At 43.0% G+C, this 13,437-nt stretch overlaps 1 protein-coding gene across 3 annotated transcripts in view; it reads right to left on the bottom strand.

Moving 5' to 3' along the window:
- SEMA3D (semaphorin 3D) overlaps nt 1-12,301 on the bottom strand; it is a 151,905-nt gene extending 139,604 nt beyond the window's left edge. For 2 of the 3 annotated variants that reach the window (XM_076359065.1, XM_076358893.1), the window contains exon 1: nt 12,119-12,301. The gene's annotated coding sequence lies outside the window, so the exon portion shown is untranslated. Of the gene's footprint in view, nt 1-11,800; nt 11,844-12,118 lie in introns of those variants that run through there. The other variant, XM_076358981.1, reaches the window with a different exon arrangement.
- Nucleotides 12,302-13,437: the final 1,136 nt, after the last annotated feature.

Here is a 13,437-nt window from a genome sequence, read left to right as displayed (position 1 = left end):
ACTTGCACCTGGGTCGCAATAAGGGTCAATTTATAAAACAGACTCAATTCACTTCATCTGTGTTGATATTTTTTTGGAAATTATCTCAGTATGGTGAAACAGCAAAGCAAGTTTCTGTAGGGAGAGAGAGGTGACAGTCTCACACTATTCAAACAAATGACAAGATAAAACACTGTTTCTGGTACTACACAAGTGCAGTTCCCCCCTTCTAGGACAGCAGCCTTGATCTCTAACTAATCAAAACAATCCTGTATCAACTTTGAATTACGATCAAAGCCTATCCATGTTTTGTTTTTAGAAACTATAAGCACAGAGTATGCACAGCTTGTGGGAAACATACAGGTAAAGTATCAGGCAGCTTTCAAGAAAGATGTTTAAATAATTGTAAAAGGTTTTCCAGACTTCAGATTATTAGAGGGACATTTGATTGACTCCTGTATTAAACAGACCACAGAAACCTTACACAGTTACCCTTATATTGAATCCAATGGCTTGTTTATGGACCAGCACTTATTGTCCAAATAGGATTCAGTATCTGGGGACATCAAGAAAACGAGATTCTGCAACATCCTTTCCATTGAATTGTCTTGCCCATCTTCTGAAATTGAAAAAGATAAAACTACACCAAAGTGAGAAAGCTTTGCCCAGTCACCCAGCTTCAGAAAAAGGAAACATGTTTGTTCTGTGTCAGGGTTTCTAACCTACGTCTTGTGAACCAGAAGAGGAACACACTACTTCGAAGTTTTACACAAACCAGAGAATCCCACGCACCACCATATCTCTGTAGAGAATGAAGAATAAGTACTTAGGCAGCAAACACTGCCAAAAACTCAAATGCCTATTTTGGGACTTTCTCCTAGCCTAGCAGAAAAGCAGGAGGTGGAAATGACAGCTACACAAGAAAAGACACCCATGGGACTGAGGTCACATCTTCAACTTGAGCATGTCCAAAAAGCTCTGAGCAATTGCTGCTGCCTCCACAGTGACGCTGGGTTTTCTTTCTGAGCGGTGGCACACACAGGCTAAGCCTGGGAAGCTTTCTGTAACACAATGTATTTGTAGCTCAGACCAGATCCCATCAGTGGGATCTAATAAAACTAGTTGGAAAAAAACTACTGATCTTCTAAGGGAAAACACTGGAGACACTGAGTGAGGGTGCTGGATCCATCTGAACATAATGCCCGCAGAGTCTTGGTGGCTCTACAGAACAACCTTTGTTTCCACAGTATCAGTCATTAATTTCTCCATCCTCCACCAGCACCTTTTCAACTTTTCTAACCACTTGTGCTCACACCTCTTCTCCCGTGTGGCTCAAAGAAGAATGAAGAGAGACAGCACAATTTAAAAAGGGTCATGCCTTCCAAGCATCAAAATGCTATTTTGTTGCGAAAAGAATGAAAACAAATAAACAGCAGGGATATTACAGTGCCTACTGCAAGGCCTTGTGAGATTCCCCCAGGGTCATCACAACGGACCATGGTAATCTCTGCTGATGTTTGCACTAAAGATAATAATGCTACTTATATTCAAAGTCACTGTGTCCCAGTTATTTTGGCCTCACGTTCAATTTCACTTACAAAGGCGAGTGTAGCACTTCATAGACAAGATAAACTAATAGTTTATCTTGGAGGTGTCAGATCCCACTTTCCGTTGTGTCATGTGAATTCCTGGATGGAAAACAAAACACAATGAATCCAAATACATTCCAAAATGCTCTTCTCACATCACTTTAGTGGCATTTACCTTGTTTGCAGGGAAAGGAAGGAAGGAAAGGACAGAAAGGATGGAAAATACTTTTTTTTTTTTTTTAAATACTATTCATAAGGCAGATTTTATTATCCTTAAAACAGGGTGATATCTTAGGATAAAAATAGAAACAAAGCCTGTCTTTACTAAGAAAATTACTATCCATATTTCAGCACTGACCAACTGCAGAAGAGCTGTGCCTGTGGTATTGGTGGCATAAATGCTATCACAAACAAAGGTGTTTTTACCATTGCCTTGAAAACCTGACACAAGACCTGAAATCTGTCTGGGTTCTCTCCCTTTAACAGCTTAACACCTCACATGCAAGATTGCTACCGAGTAGAGCACCCCAAGGGAGTGAAGTTTTTTCATCATGTCGGGACCATTTCTGGGAATTGACACGATACAGGATAACTGTGCCTGGAGTTTTTACTAAAGCACAAGAGACAGTTAAACTGTAGGAAGGAGATGCAATTTCAGAGGGGAGAAGAGTTTGGAGGCAGGAGCAGCTTCTCTTGTGCCTTGAAACCACCTGGAGAACTGCTGCAGCAAAGAGGTGAGGATGGCAATTCCAGCTAGGACAGACTAAGCCCTTGTGCCACAGGACACGCTGGCAGCCAGCACAGACCCAGCGCAATGGAAAAGCCAGGGATAAACTAAGCAGAATCACACCTTGGGTGTTAAACTGAATATGACAATTTCGTTCTGTCTTTTTTTTTTTCCTTTGAAACCAGATGTTTGGGATTAAGAGAGAGAAACTCCCCACACTGTTTGCTGCACGTACCTCCTGCTTTTCTGTTAGGCTGTGAAAAGGTACAGAAATTGGCATTGGAGCTTTCAGCAGTGTTTTGTGCCTAAGTGTTTATTCTTCATCCTTATACATCAATGTACAACAGCAACAAATTGAGGGGAAAAAAAAAAAAAAACAACAAAAAAACCTTCCATCACTGTAACAGCCAAAGCACAATAATTCATCTATCACCAAGTAGCCAGGATTTGATTTTAAGCACCATGCAGGAGATCAATGGCTGTGTTATGAGTTTCATAATGGTGCTTGTGTTGCCATTTAGGAAAGCAATGAGCTGTTGTGAAGTCACAGGAAGCAAAGGACATGGGAGCTTCAGGCTCATGAGGACAGCATAATAATTGATCTGTACTTAAAAGTGTAAATCTTTTCAGGAAAAAAAAAAAAACCAAACCAAAAAACAGATATATGAATTTTCAGAGGCAAACTGTAAGAATATCAGTCTACTATTTCCCACCTCATATATTTTATTTTGTGAGTTTAATCAATCTTCAGCCTAAGCAGTCTATAAATATTTTATCTAAAGGTAGAAAATCTTCCCATGTGAAAACTCCCTTAATTTCACTGAAAGGTGCATGGGTTGTCGGGGTGTTATATTGGGAAAGATATTTCTTTGCCATAGATGCATTTTTTACTTTTTTCAAGCTGAGGTGGCTTTATGAGATAATATATGTCTGCTTTTTGTAGATGTCAGTAGAGGACTATAAACACCGAGTCATAACTCCACAACAAATCTGTACACTGCAAACAGTATTACCCAGGACACTCATCTTAAAAAGATAGGCAGCACAGAGCAGCAGAGGTAAATGCACCTTTTCTTCTAGAAAGAGGACCTAAAAGACCCTTAAGCCTGAACAATGTTAGTAACTCTCTTAGATGCATCAATTCTCTCACTTTTTCCTCAATTAGGTGGGACTGACATACCAAAAATTACATCCAGTCAGCTTTTCCTTAAAGCCTTTAAAACTTTCAAGTTCAATTTACAAAATAATAAATTGACTCTTAAAATAAACACCTTGGATTTCATCAGGTCTGAGAAAACCTCAGTTCTAACGACACTATGTATTGTAGAAGGCATCAAATCAACAGACCACAATGATTCAGGCAGTAGTTATGTAAAGCATCCTTGTCTATTAAAATTGTTTTAACCAAAAGACTAGATTAATAACAGAGATTTATGATCTTAACTGCCTCTTCAGTCAGCCAGGTTCAGCATTAGAGACCAGTATAAAACCTGTCTTCTGCTGTTACCAGGCTTTGCATGTAGCCAAACCTGCTTAACAACATGTCCCCCATGGCACCTGGGCCACTGGGTGCACATACAACACAGTCATGATTATTCCAAACTGGTCAGTGCCTGTGGTGTTCAAAAACAGGCATTGCTCTGCCACCTTACTTGCAAAGCCAGGGTGGGCTCCAAGCGTGCCCAGGTCTCCCACAGACTGAAACCAGATCTATCTCTCCCAACACCTTTTATCCAGCAGCCCCAAGGTTAGCGCACGCCTTCAGGAACAGGTAGGATTGGACTCCTAATGATTAATTCAATAGTGTAGCTCAGTATCAAACAGGAAATATCGTCACTGACACCAAAACATTAATTGGAGCAGGTCCAGTAAGAGAAATCTTATCCCTGAAAGATGATGCTCTAACCATATCAAGCCACAGTCCCTTTCTGTTGGGCCTTTGATAACAGAGCACTCGCAATGAAGTGGAAGCGTGCTGGCTGAGAAAGCCACGCTCCCAAGCACCAGCAACACCACCGCTCAGACACGCGCTTAAAAAACTGCATTTCCAGGACACCACCGCTCAGACACACGCTTGAAAAACTGCATTTCCAGGACACCACCGCTCAGACACACGCTTGAAAAACTGCATTTCCAGGACACCACCGCTCAGACACATACTTAAAAAACTGCATTTCCAGGACACCACCGCTCAGACACACGCTTGAAAAACTGCACTTCCAGGTCACCTCAGGCAAGAGCAGGCATCTGAACCACTGAAATATATGCTAGAGTTGTTTTGTTTTTTTTTTTTAAATTTTATTTTAAATTTTGACACAAGGAAAAGACTGGCCCTATGTAGATACCTGTCTGCTGGGAGAGCTCATGGCTGAGGATCCCAAATGAATTTAGGTGCTTAAATCTGCAGCTCTGGCCCTAAGCTGCAGAGTCCTCCTCCAAACTTTCTCCAAGCTGGCTTACACCTTACACAGCCTCTCCTCGTGACTTGTGGGTTTTGGGGATCCCACCACAATCATCCAGTCAGTGCACAAGAAGTGACAACACTTGCTTAGTACTTCAGTCTCTAGCTTCTCTTTACAAGTCTTCTCCCCAAATGCTTTCAGTGTATACTGCTAACTTAAATCTCTGCTTTCCTCTTTCAGCTTTTAGAGCTGTTCATTTCTCCTAAAGACATAGGACTGCCCTTAGCTATTACAAATCACTCCACTAATTTCAGTTACACGTCTCTAATTTACACCAACTGAAGAAGCAGCTTGTTATATCTTGATTTTTTTTTTTTTTAACGTAACAACTGTTGTGTGCTACCGTCATTCCCACGGACGCTGTCCACTTCCTCAATGCAGCAGTTTTATCTACAAGCTGTAGCAGAAGTTTGCCCTTCAGCTCCAGGGTACATCACATTAATGGGACATGTATAGTAGCTTGTGCTAAATTAAAACCCACCCATCTGTGGGTGGTTTTCCTCTCATTAAAATGATCATTGTGAAAGCACTCAACCAGGACTACTTTTGCAGGATCCCATTCAGGAAGTATACTTTATTAACTTAAAACTCTGAAATGAAGACATGCAGATTTAAAGATCCATTGACAAAAAAACTCCTTACAAAAAAATGGTATTACATTTTGGCTTTAGGAAGGGGATAGAGGTAATAAAGATACTGCTTTTATTAGCTCACCCTTTATGCTTGGATTTCTGTTCTTTTCAATTGACCTGTTACTACAAATTAATGACCTACAATATTTTGCTCTTAGATAGCAAACTGGATGACACCAACTGTCTCCACTATTAATGTGCTGAGATACATGAAGATCAGGTAAAACTTGGTATGCCTGCTCCCTAGATGAAAAAAACCTGAATTATGTTTTCTCCTTCTTGGTAAGTTTGTGTTTCTGTGCAGTATTTTCAGCAGATTTTTTTTTTTTCTTTCTTTTGAAGACAAGAGTTCTGCTCCAGTTGACACACAAAGGCTTAGTCTCCGACTCAAAGTATTACATGGCTCAATGGATCCAAGAATTCCAGATTTGTTCATGTGGAGACTTTGTGCCTCTAGAAAATCCTCTAACTTCCTTAAAATATACCTCCCCAGAATAAAGTGGATTCTTTGAAGCTGCATTGTTCAGAAATTAATCTGCTAAACTAAGGAGGTCACAAGAACCAAAAGTCAGCTTAATTCAATGTAATTAATTTATTGAGGCATTAGGCCAAATTTGCTATTTATCTTTCACAATAGGGGATCTCCTAATGCCATTACAAATTCAACTTTCCCCTGATGCTTATATCATTCAACAACAGAAAAACAGGCTGAGACCTCTGTTTATTCTACGTAATAAAATTGTTTTTGTTACTTGTCTTCTTGAGGAACCCACATCTCTTAGTCTTCTGTGCTTGCTGACTCTTGCCCTACACTATGGTTGAAAGTGGGTTTTGGTTCTTTGTTTAATTGGATACAGCACTGGTGCTAAACACAAGAGGACCTTCATTTCTGACTGGGACCTCCCGATGCTACTGCAATTTAGCTAATAAATAAGGACTTCTCTGAATGAGAAAAGGTCCACTGCTTGTAACTAATGACTATACAAACAGAAGTGATAAATCATGACTATCCATATCTTATGCATGCTTCCTACTAAAAACAAGATTTTAAGAAATATGGAAGACAGACACAAACAAATCTGTTCTTGTGTCTCCTCTGATTTCTATTAAGCAACAACGGATCTTCGGAGATGTAACATGCAATCACCCTGTTAGTAGGACATACTGTAGTAGCTTTGAAGATTTATTTATGTCCTTAATAAAGGCTTTCAGGCACCTGCTTAAAAAAGAAAATAAGTCATGAAATTAAGTAAATGATTGGTATCTTATATGCAGGTGCAACGTGTCTTTCAGAAGTCAGAGAATGGATGTAGGAATTGCATCTTGCAAAGGTACAGATTATGAAGAAAGTCAGAAAAATAGTGCGGAGAACCTGACAGTCAAGGCTGGTTCTTTCTATAAATCTTGGAGAAAAGGAACTGCATATGCAACAGTCTATCACTACTTGTCATTGCCCTTCATTTTATTTCCTTCTCTCAAAGTGTAGCTAGTTAGCTCTTTTGATACCAAAGGATGTTATGAACAATCTTCCTTTATTACACTGTTCTAAAGCCTTTTAGTGTAAGTCTTCATAAAACCTCACATATGTGCATTATAAAATTATGGGGAATAAGTTCCATATGAAAAATTCATCCTATTTCTTCTTACTATTTTTTAGCAAAGATTCTGACATTAAGCATGAGAGCAACAGACATTGTTTTAATTCTTCATTGTAGAAGGAAAAAAAACAACTTTTTGCTTTTGGTTGAGAAAGAATTTTTTACATACTCCCTCTTTGCAGTCTCTCCCTTGCAAAACCAAAAAAGGGTTTTAGACAGACAAAAAGTAACCACAATTATATGGAGTGTGTCATTGATAAATTCCAGGGGAATATAACAAGCTAGGTAGGCACATACCATTAGATCTAGCTGTTCAAAATGTTAAAATTGTAGCCAAGATTAAGCTGGAATATTTGGCCACATCAGCCCTCAGGACTGCACTTAACTTCTAAAAGACTTGATCTGACTTTAGATTTAGACTTCAGGAAAGTACCTCTTTCAGGAGAGCAGTTTACACAGCAGTCTATCTTTAACATGTGCTTAAGTCCCTTGAAGTTACTAAGTACAGATAGACTGAGAACAGGCGCAAGTCTTTCATTTCATGACAGCCTTAGCTTTGTATAATTTTCAGTTAATCCTAGGCTTTCTGTTTCCAGTGCATTTAGTCCTGAGTTATGCTGCCACAAGATGAGATCAGACTCAGGGCTGCAGGGTCTCCAGGATTTTTGGAAGGGGACAATCCAGGAAAATCGGTAACTTCTTTCCTCCCCATCCCCTTGAAAAAAAAATAAATAAGAAAACAACAAAAACTCAGCATATCATTGGAGTATGCTCAGATGTTACAGAACTTTTTAGCCTCTCTTCTTCTGCATGACATCTGCTTCCTGCAAGTCTCCTGATTCACTGACCAACTAGATTGGAAACGGTTTAATTATGGATATTTGTTTTGCTTTTAAACTGACCACATTAAAAGAAAAAGCTCACACAACTCTTCTTTCTGTTTACAATAACACAGGAAGAAAAATACGCAAAGATGTACAAAAAGGATCCATGTTACTGCAAGCTGAGTAATATAGACAGTGTGAAATTCATGCAGTGCTGAAGGTCCTCATGAGTTACAGGTCTCCATGTACATATAAGCTCTAGAGCATGAATTTGTCTTTAGCCGTATATATCCTGAACCCTTTAGGATTCATCCTGCAAATTGAGGTTGCAAATAAATGCCTCTAATGTACTGTGCTTAGTCTGCTCAGTGAAGCTGACTATTAGGTAAACTGTTAGGTACCAGCAGAGCTCTGAAGCTTAATCACATTTTCCAGTTATGTCACAGGGAAGTGCAATGATTTAGTTAAGGCCAGTATAACGTTCTAGGCTTAAATACCACACCCATCGCCCTGATAGTCAGAGTCAATGATTCAACCCAGATGGGAATCCAGGTTCTTCTTGGCTTACTGTTATCTGATCTGCCCATTAGGCTATATGACTTCCATAAATTATTTTGTAGTTCCCGTTAAAAGAAAATAAATCCACATGATGCTAAATGCTGCCTCGCAGCTGTAACGCAAACTAGAATTTTGGACCACAGCACTGCTCCCTGACTCATCCTGGATCCCCTCCATGTGACGTTGGATCTGTCTAAGCTGGGGAGAGTGGAATAGAAGGGCTGCGCTTTTTTTTGTCCCCCCCTTTTTTTTTTTATCACCCACTGTGAGGTAACACGTGGATGTTCCCACAGCATGTCTCTAGAATGTGAAAAATAACAATACCAGAGAGGGGCCTTTCTGAATACACAAGGATAGAAAGGAGAAGATAAAAGGACTAAAGATTTATACAGGGATAATATAATAATACAGCTGATTCCCAGCACTGACTCATTGCCATTGCTAAGTTTATCAAATGCATAAAACCCAGACAGAAATGTTGGGCCGGGGGAGAGATTGTGTTAAGAAGTACGACAGCGGTGCAGCACTATAAAAAAGATAAAAATAGCACACCCATGGAGCAAAAATTTGCTTCACGCATAGTTTAAATACAACCACCATGCTTCACGTCTCATGTGCATGGCTTTACTATGAGCTCCTCTGTTGCTTGTTTGTAGCTGGAGAAAATCCAGAAAGCAGGGAAAACAAACACATCACACATTCGCTGCGTCTATTTGATTTAATGACACTTAACATGCACCTTAAGCATTTTCCATGGATTAAAAAGACAATGGGCCAAATATAGCTCTGGCTATCCCGCAGGCTGCCTTGCCAGGAGAGCGCGGTGGGAAAGCCTGCTTAACCAGCGTCGAAGGATTCCCTCATGTAGGAAACCTCAAAGAGTATAGAGGTGGCTCAGTGGCCAATTCCAACACCGGGGGTTTTAGCCAAAGAAATGCTGGCATGTGCTGGGAATTCAGCTGATTCCCAGCTGATGAATCAGCCTCTCCGGAGCCACAGGTAACCGGTATGTCTACATTGCAGTGGTGCACAGTGAAGAGACACCTAAGATTACAACATCCGTGTTTTTAAAGGCAAAAAGAAGAATGAGAGAAAAAGCAAAGCAGGGATTTGAAAAGAATCCAGAAATAAATCATTATTTTGACCACCCTAAAGAGACAGCAGCTCACAGAGTGACTCTGAACGATTATGACCTTCTTCAAATTAAACTGTAAAGATCCTGACTGTGTGGGACATTTGCACCTCCACTTGTTCTGTAATAGAACATGGAAAGAGATACCGAGTATGTCCCTTCTGCTAGGTCCAAAATAGGGACAGGTTTTGTTGGGAGTGTTTCATTCTTTGGCTTCGCTTTTTAATACCTTGGTGTTTACAGTGTTGATTTGCTTAATTATCATTATTTAATCTCTGAGTAATAATGATACAGTATCCTCAAACACTTTAAAGGGCTCTTTCCCAATGAATAATACCTATTTCCATTCAATATGCTAGCTTAATTAAAACTTCTTTTTTTTCCTAGGGCCTTGTTTCATTTAATTCCATTGCAAAATCCCAATAGAATTGCAAGGGTGCAGTATAATTTACATAATGAACACAGTGGTATCTACAGTGAAAACATCACCTCTCAGAAAAAAAAAAAAAAACAAGCCATTGAGAAGCAGAGTGAGATCAGGGCTATTATGAACAGAATTTTGGAAGGTCAGCTGACAGCACAACCTGCAACTGGAGAGAAGCAGGTGGAGGCTGGTACTTGAGAGTGGGGTCCAAAGGTAATCTGACAGCAGCTACCCACGGAACCAAAGCCGAGGACAGGAATACAACTCAAAATTATATCTTTCTGAGATTTAGTCACCTTACTCAGCACTACTGGAAGGCACTTCTCTCTTCCTGGGATTATTGTCCTGAAAGCATCTTACACCAGCTCTTGTAACTGCAGTCATTCTCATCTTTTGAGACACGGCAGAGGATACTGGTGAAGCTGCTACTTCCATTTCTGGTTAAAGTGCTCCCTGGGCAGAGCCCACATACTGGCTGTGGGAGACTTTGGCTCAAAATGCTTCTGCCTGGTTTGGAGCACATCTCTCTGTGCTTCAGCACTGCACCTAATGGGGAGTCCACTCTGTTCACCATGCTCTGAGAATCCCTGTTGGATTGATCCAGCGGTAAGAAGAGGGAAAGTAAATTTAGTTCCTGGATCTCAGGCTAGTCTGGATGTCCAAGCCAAAATAAAGTTGAAATAAAAGTGAAGCCAAGCTGCTCAGCCCGATCAAGGCTGAAATGTTTCTATTTATGAAGCACCTCAGAGCAGGACTTGTCTTGGAAACTTTAAGAAAAAGAGGTGTGACACCTGCAGAATTTGGGTACCTCTGTTTGACAGCATGATTAAAATTATAGATTAAAATATCCAAATTCCTCTTTAGAAAGCTATTTAGACACCCAGCTTTCTACAGATTTAGGAAAGACCTTGACCCTTACATATCCTGCAGATGATGATGAGTAGTGCTTTTCTGGATCAGGCCCATAATAAACTAAACAAACTAATTAAAAGGCAAAGATGAAAATCACATAAACTATACTAATATGGGTTTGAAAAACATTATTAAATTGTTGTTCCATATAGTAAATCACCTCCTAACGGTTAACAGTGAAATCAAGTCTCTTTACCTGTTCCCTAGATCTGCAAGGACATAGTAAAAAAAAAAGTGACATGCTAAAATTCTTGCAAAAGTTCTTGCCTGCATCTTCATGGCCTCTGTCAGAGCCACAGATGCAGCGTTTAGCTGCTGCTTTCTCAGCAAAGTGCTCTCTGCTTACGGTCAGGCTGCCGCCCCATTGATCTCTATTGTTCTCGGACAAATTTTCCCAATTCAAATCAAAGTGAAGCTTTTTTAAAGGAAACATAGGTGGCTGCTTTGTGCTTCTTCAGTACACAGTCACCAATTACCTAACGCGCTCAGGAATGTTTCCTTTCTAGAAGCAACAACTTTCATTTTGTAATATTCACTGCAAAATAAGGAGCTTTACCACCCTGTGTGTTGTTGCACAAAGGAAAGTAGAGGTTGTCAGTGTGAGAAGACGAATAATCTCATCTCAGTGAGCACCCCAGGCCAACCAGGTGCTCTGCAGTTCCTAGCGATGGACACGTTCGGCAGAGTCGCGCTCATGGCAATGCTGGAGGACTATGTGGAAAGGAAGGAATTTTGCCACCGCTCCAGCACGCAACAGTTTTGCTGATGGACGTGGGCCGATTATGCCCATGCTGCCCTTCCCATCGCCCTGAGACACCTACGCGAAGCAGAAGCAGGCGCAGATGTGCCGGGGCTGGGGGAACGAAACACCTTTCCCTCCGCCCGCACTGGTCCCACCTCCCCAGCCTTTAACCCCTGCTCCCCAAAACTGTCGCCTCCTCGCCCCCGACCCCCCAAACCCACCTCTGCTGCGCTCCCAGGGCAGAGCCGAGGGATTTTCCGAAGCCAGCGCACCTCACCACCTTGATGACAGCAAGGCAGGTGGCCCGGGGACCGCCGCCAGGTGCCGGGCGCCGGCACCCGCTCCGCCGCAGCCCCGGCGGCTGTCGGAGAAGAGGCGAGCGGAGGGTCCGGCACAAGCAGGGGGGACCCCATGCACTTTTCCACACCTCCCCCCCCCACACACACACACACACCCCCTCTCCGCGGCGGCGGAAAAGTGCTCCAGCGCGCAGCGGAGCGGCGTAAAGTCGCGGGGGCCCCGCGGGGGCTGGCTGGTACCTGCCGGGCAGCCGGAGCGGCGGCGAGGTGCGGGGTGAGGCCGGTGCGGGGCCGGGGCCGGTGGCCGGGTTTTGGGAGGCGTTGCGAGCGAGGCGGGCTCCTCCCCGGCGGCGGCGGCGGCGGCGGCGGCGGAGGGTCTCGCTCCTTCTGCGCGGAGTGTCAGGCTTTCCCCTGGCTTCCCTTCCTCCATCCCCGCCACCCCTTTCCACTCCCTCGCACGCACATGCACACCCCTCCAGCAAATGGGCTGCTTCGTGTGCGTGTGTGTGTGTGTGCGCGCGTGTGTGTCAGCCAGCTCAGACACACACCCACTGCTGCTGCTCCCGCCGTAGGTCACAGCCCCGGCCACCAGGAAACATTAACTCCGTGAAAAGTAGCGGAGTGCACGCACAGACACACAAGCACACACACAGTCTGTGGCAGCAATATGCCCACCCTGCTGAGACCGGGCGCCGAGGGACCCTCTGCTCATGTACTTTCCCCGAGACCACAGACCTCTCCTGCGCTACGGGATCACACACCTGTGAGTTTGCACAGGGGCATCCCAACCTGATATTGTGATCACCCTGCACAGGTGCTGGTCCAGATCATAATGTCTAAAGCAGCCTCAGGTCCACTCACATTATTCCCGTGACACATTCCCACTGGGGCTGAACTGCAGGTCACTGGCTGGTAGCCTGGGAGCGAAAAAAAAAAGCCAGTTCACCACACTTACTGATAAGGAGAAAGCAGCTGGGTAGTGGCCCAGCGCTAGGGATTAGCGCACATTTAAGAGTAGCCCATGCACAACATTGTAGCTGCCAGGGGTACGTCTGCCTTTGCATTTATTTGTTTTGCCCATGGAATGTGCTACATCGGTGGTTCTCCAGCTTTCGCATGCTGCAGACCACTTCCTAAGAGAGAATTTCTCTCCTGGACCAACCCACTCCCACAGCAAACCCTTCTCTCCAACATATTTCCTTCTGCGGCTGCCCGAGGAAGAGCCTTTCTGCCCACAGGCTGAGAGCCACTGAACACATGGCACAGATAATATCAGACACTTCCAGACAAGACACACTGGGGCTCTTTCAAAAACTGTGTTTCCCTTAGTCAGGAGCTCAGATTGAAAGTCTTCAGCTGGCGACTCAGTTGCAGAACAGACCCCGACTGTTGCTCCCATGAAATAACAGCAGAACCAAAGAAGTCCAGAGGAATATATTGGAGTTTCCACCATGTTACCCACCTCAGCATAACTTCATCCTCACCTACCATTCACACAGAGGTCAGATGGGTGGTCTGGGTATCCAGGACAGGATCTAAATATGGGGGGTTTTTTAAGT

Source organism: Aptenodytes patagonicus, chromosome 1 (genome assembly GCF_965638725.1).
Source record: "Aptenodytes patagonicus chromosome 1, bAptPat1.pri.cur, whole genome shotgun sequence".
NCBI classification, from domain to species: domain Eukaryota; kingdom Metazoa; phylum Chordata; class Aves; order Sphenisciformes; family Spheniscidae; genus Aptenodytes; species Aptenodytes patagonicus.
This window is presented reverse-complemented; position numbering and strand designations above follow the sequence as displayed.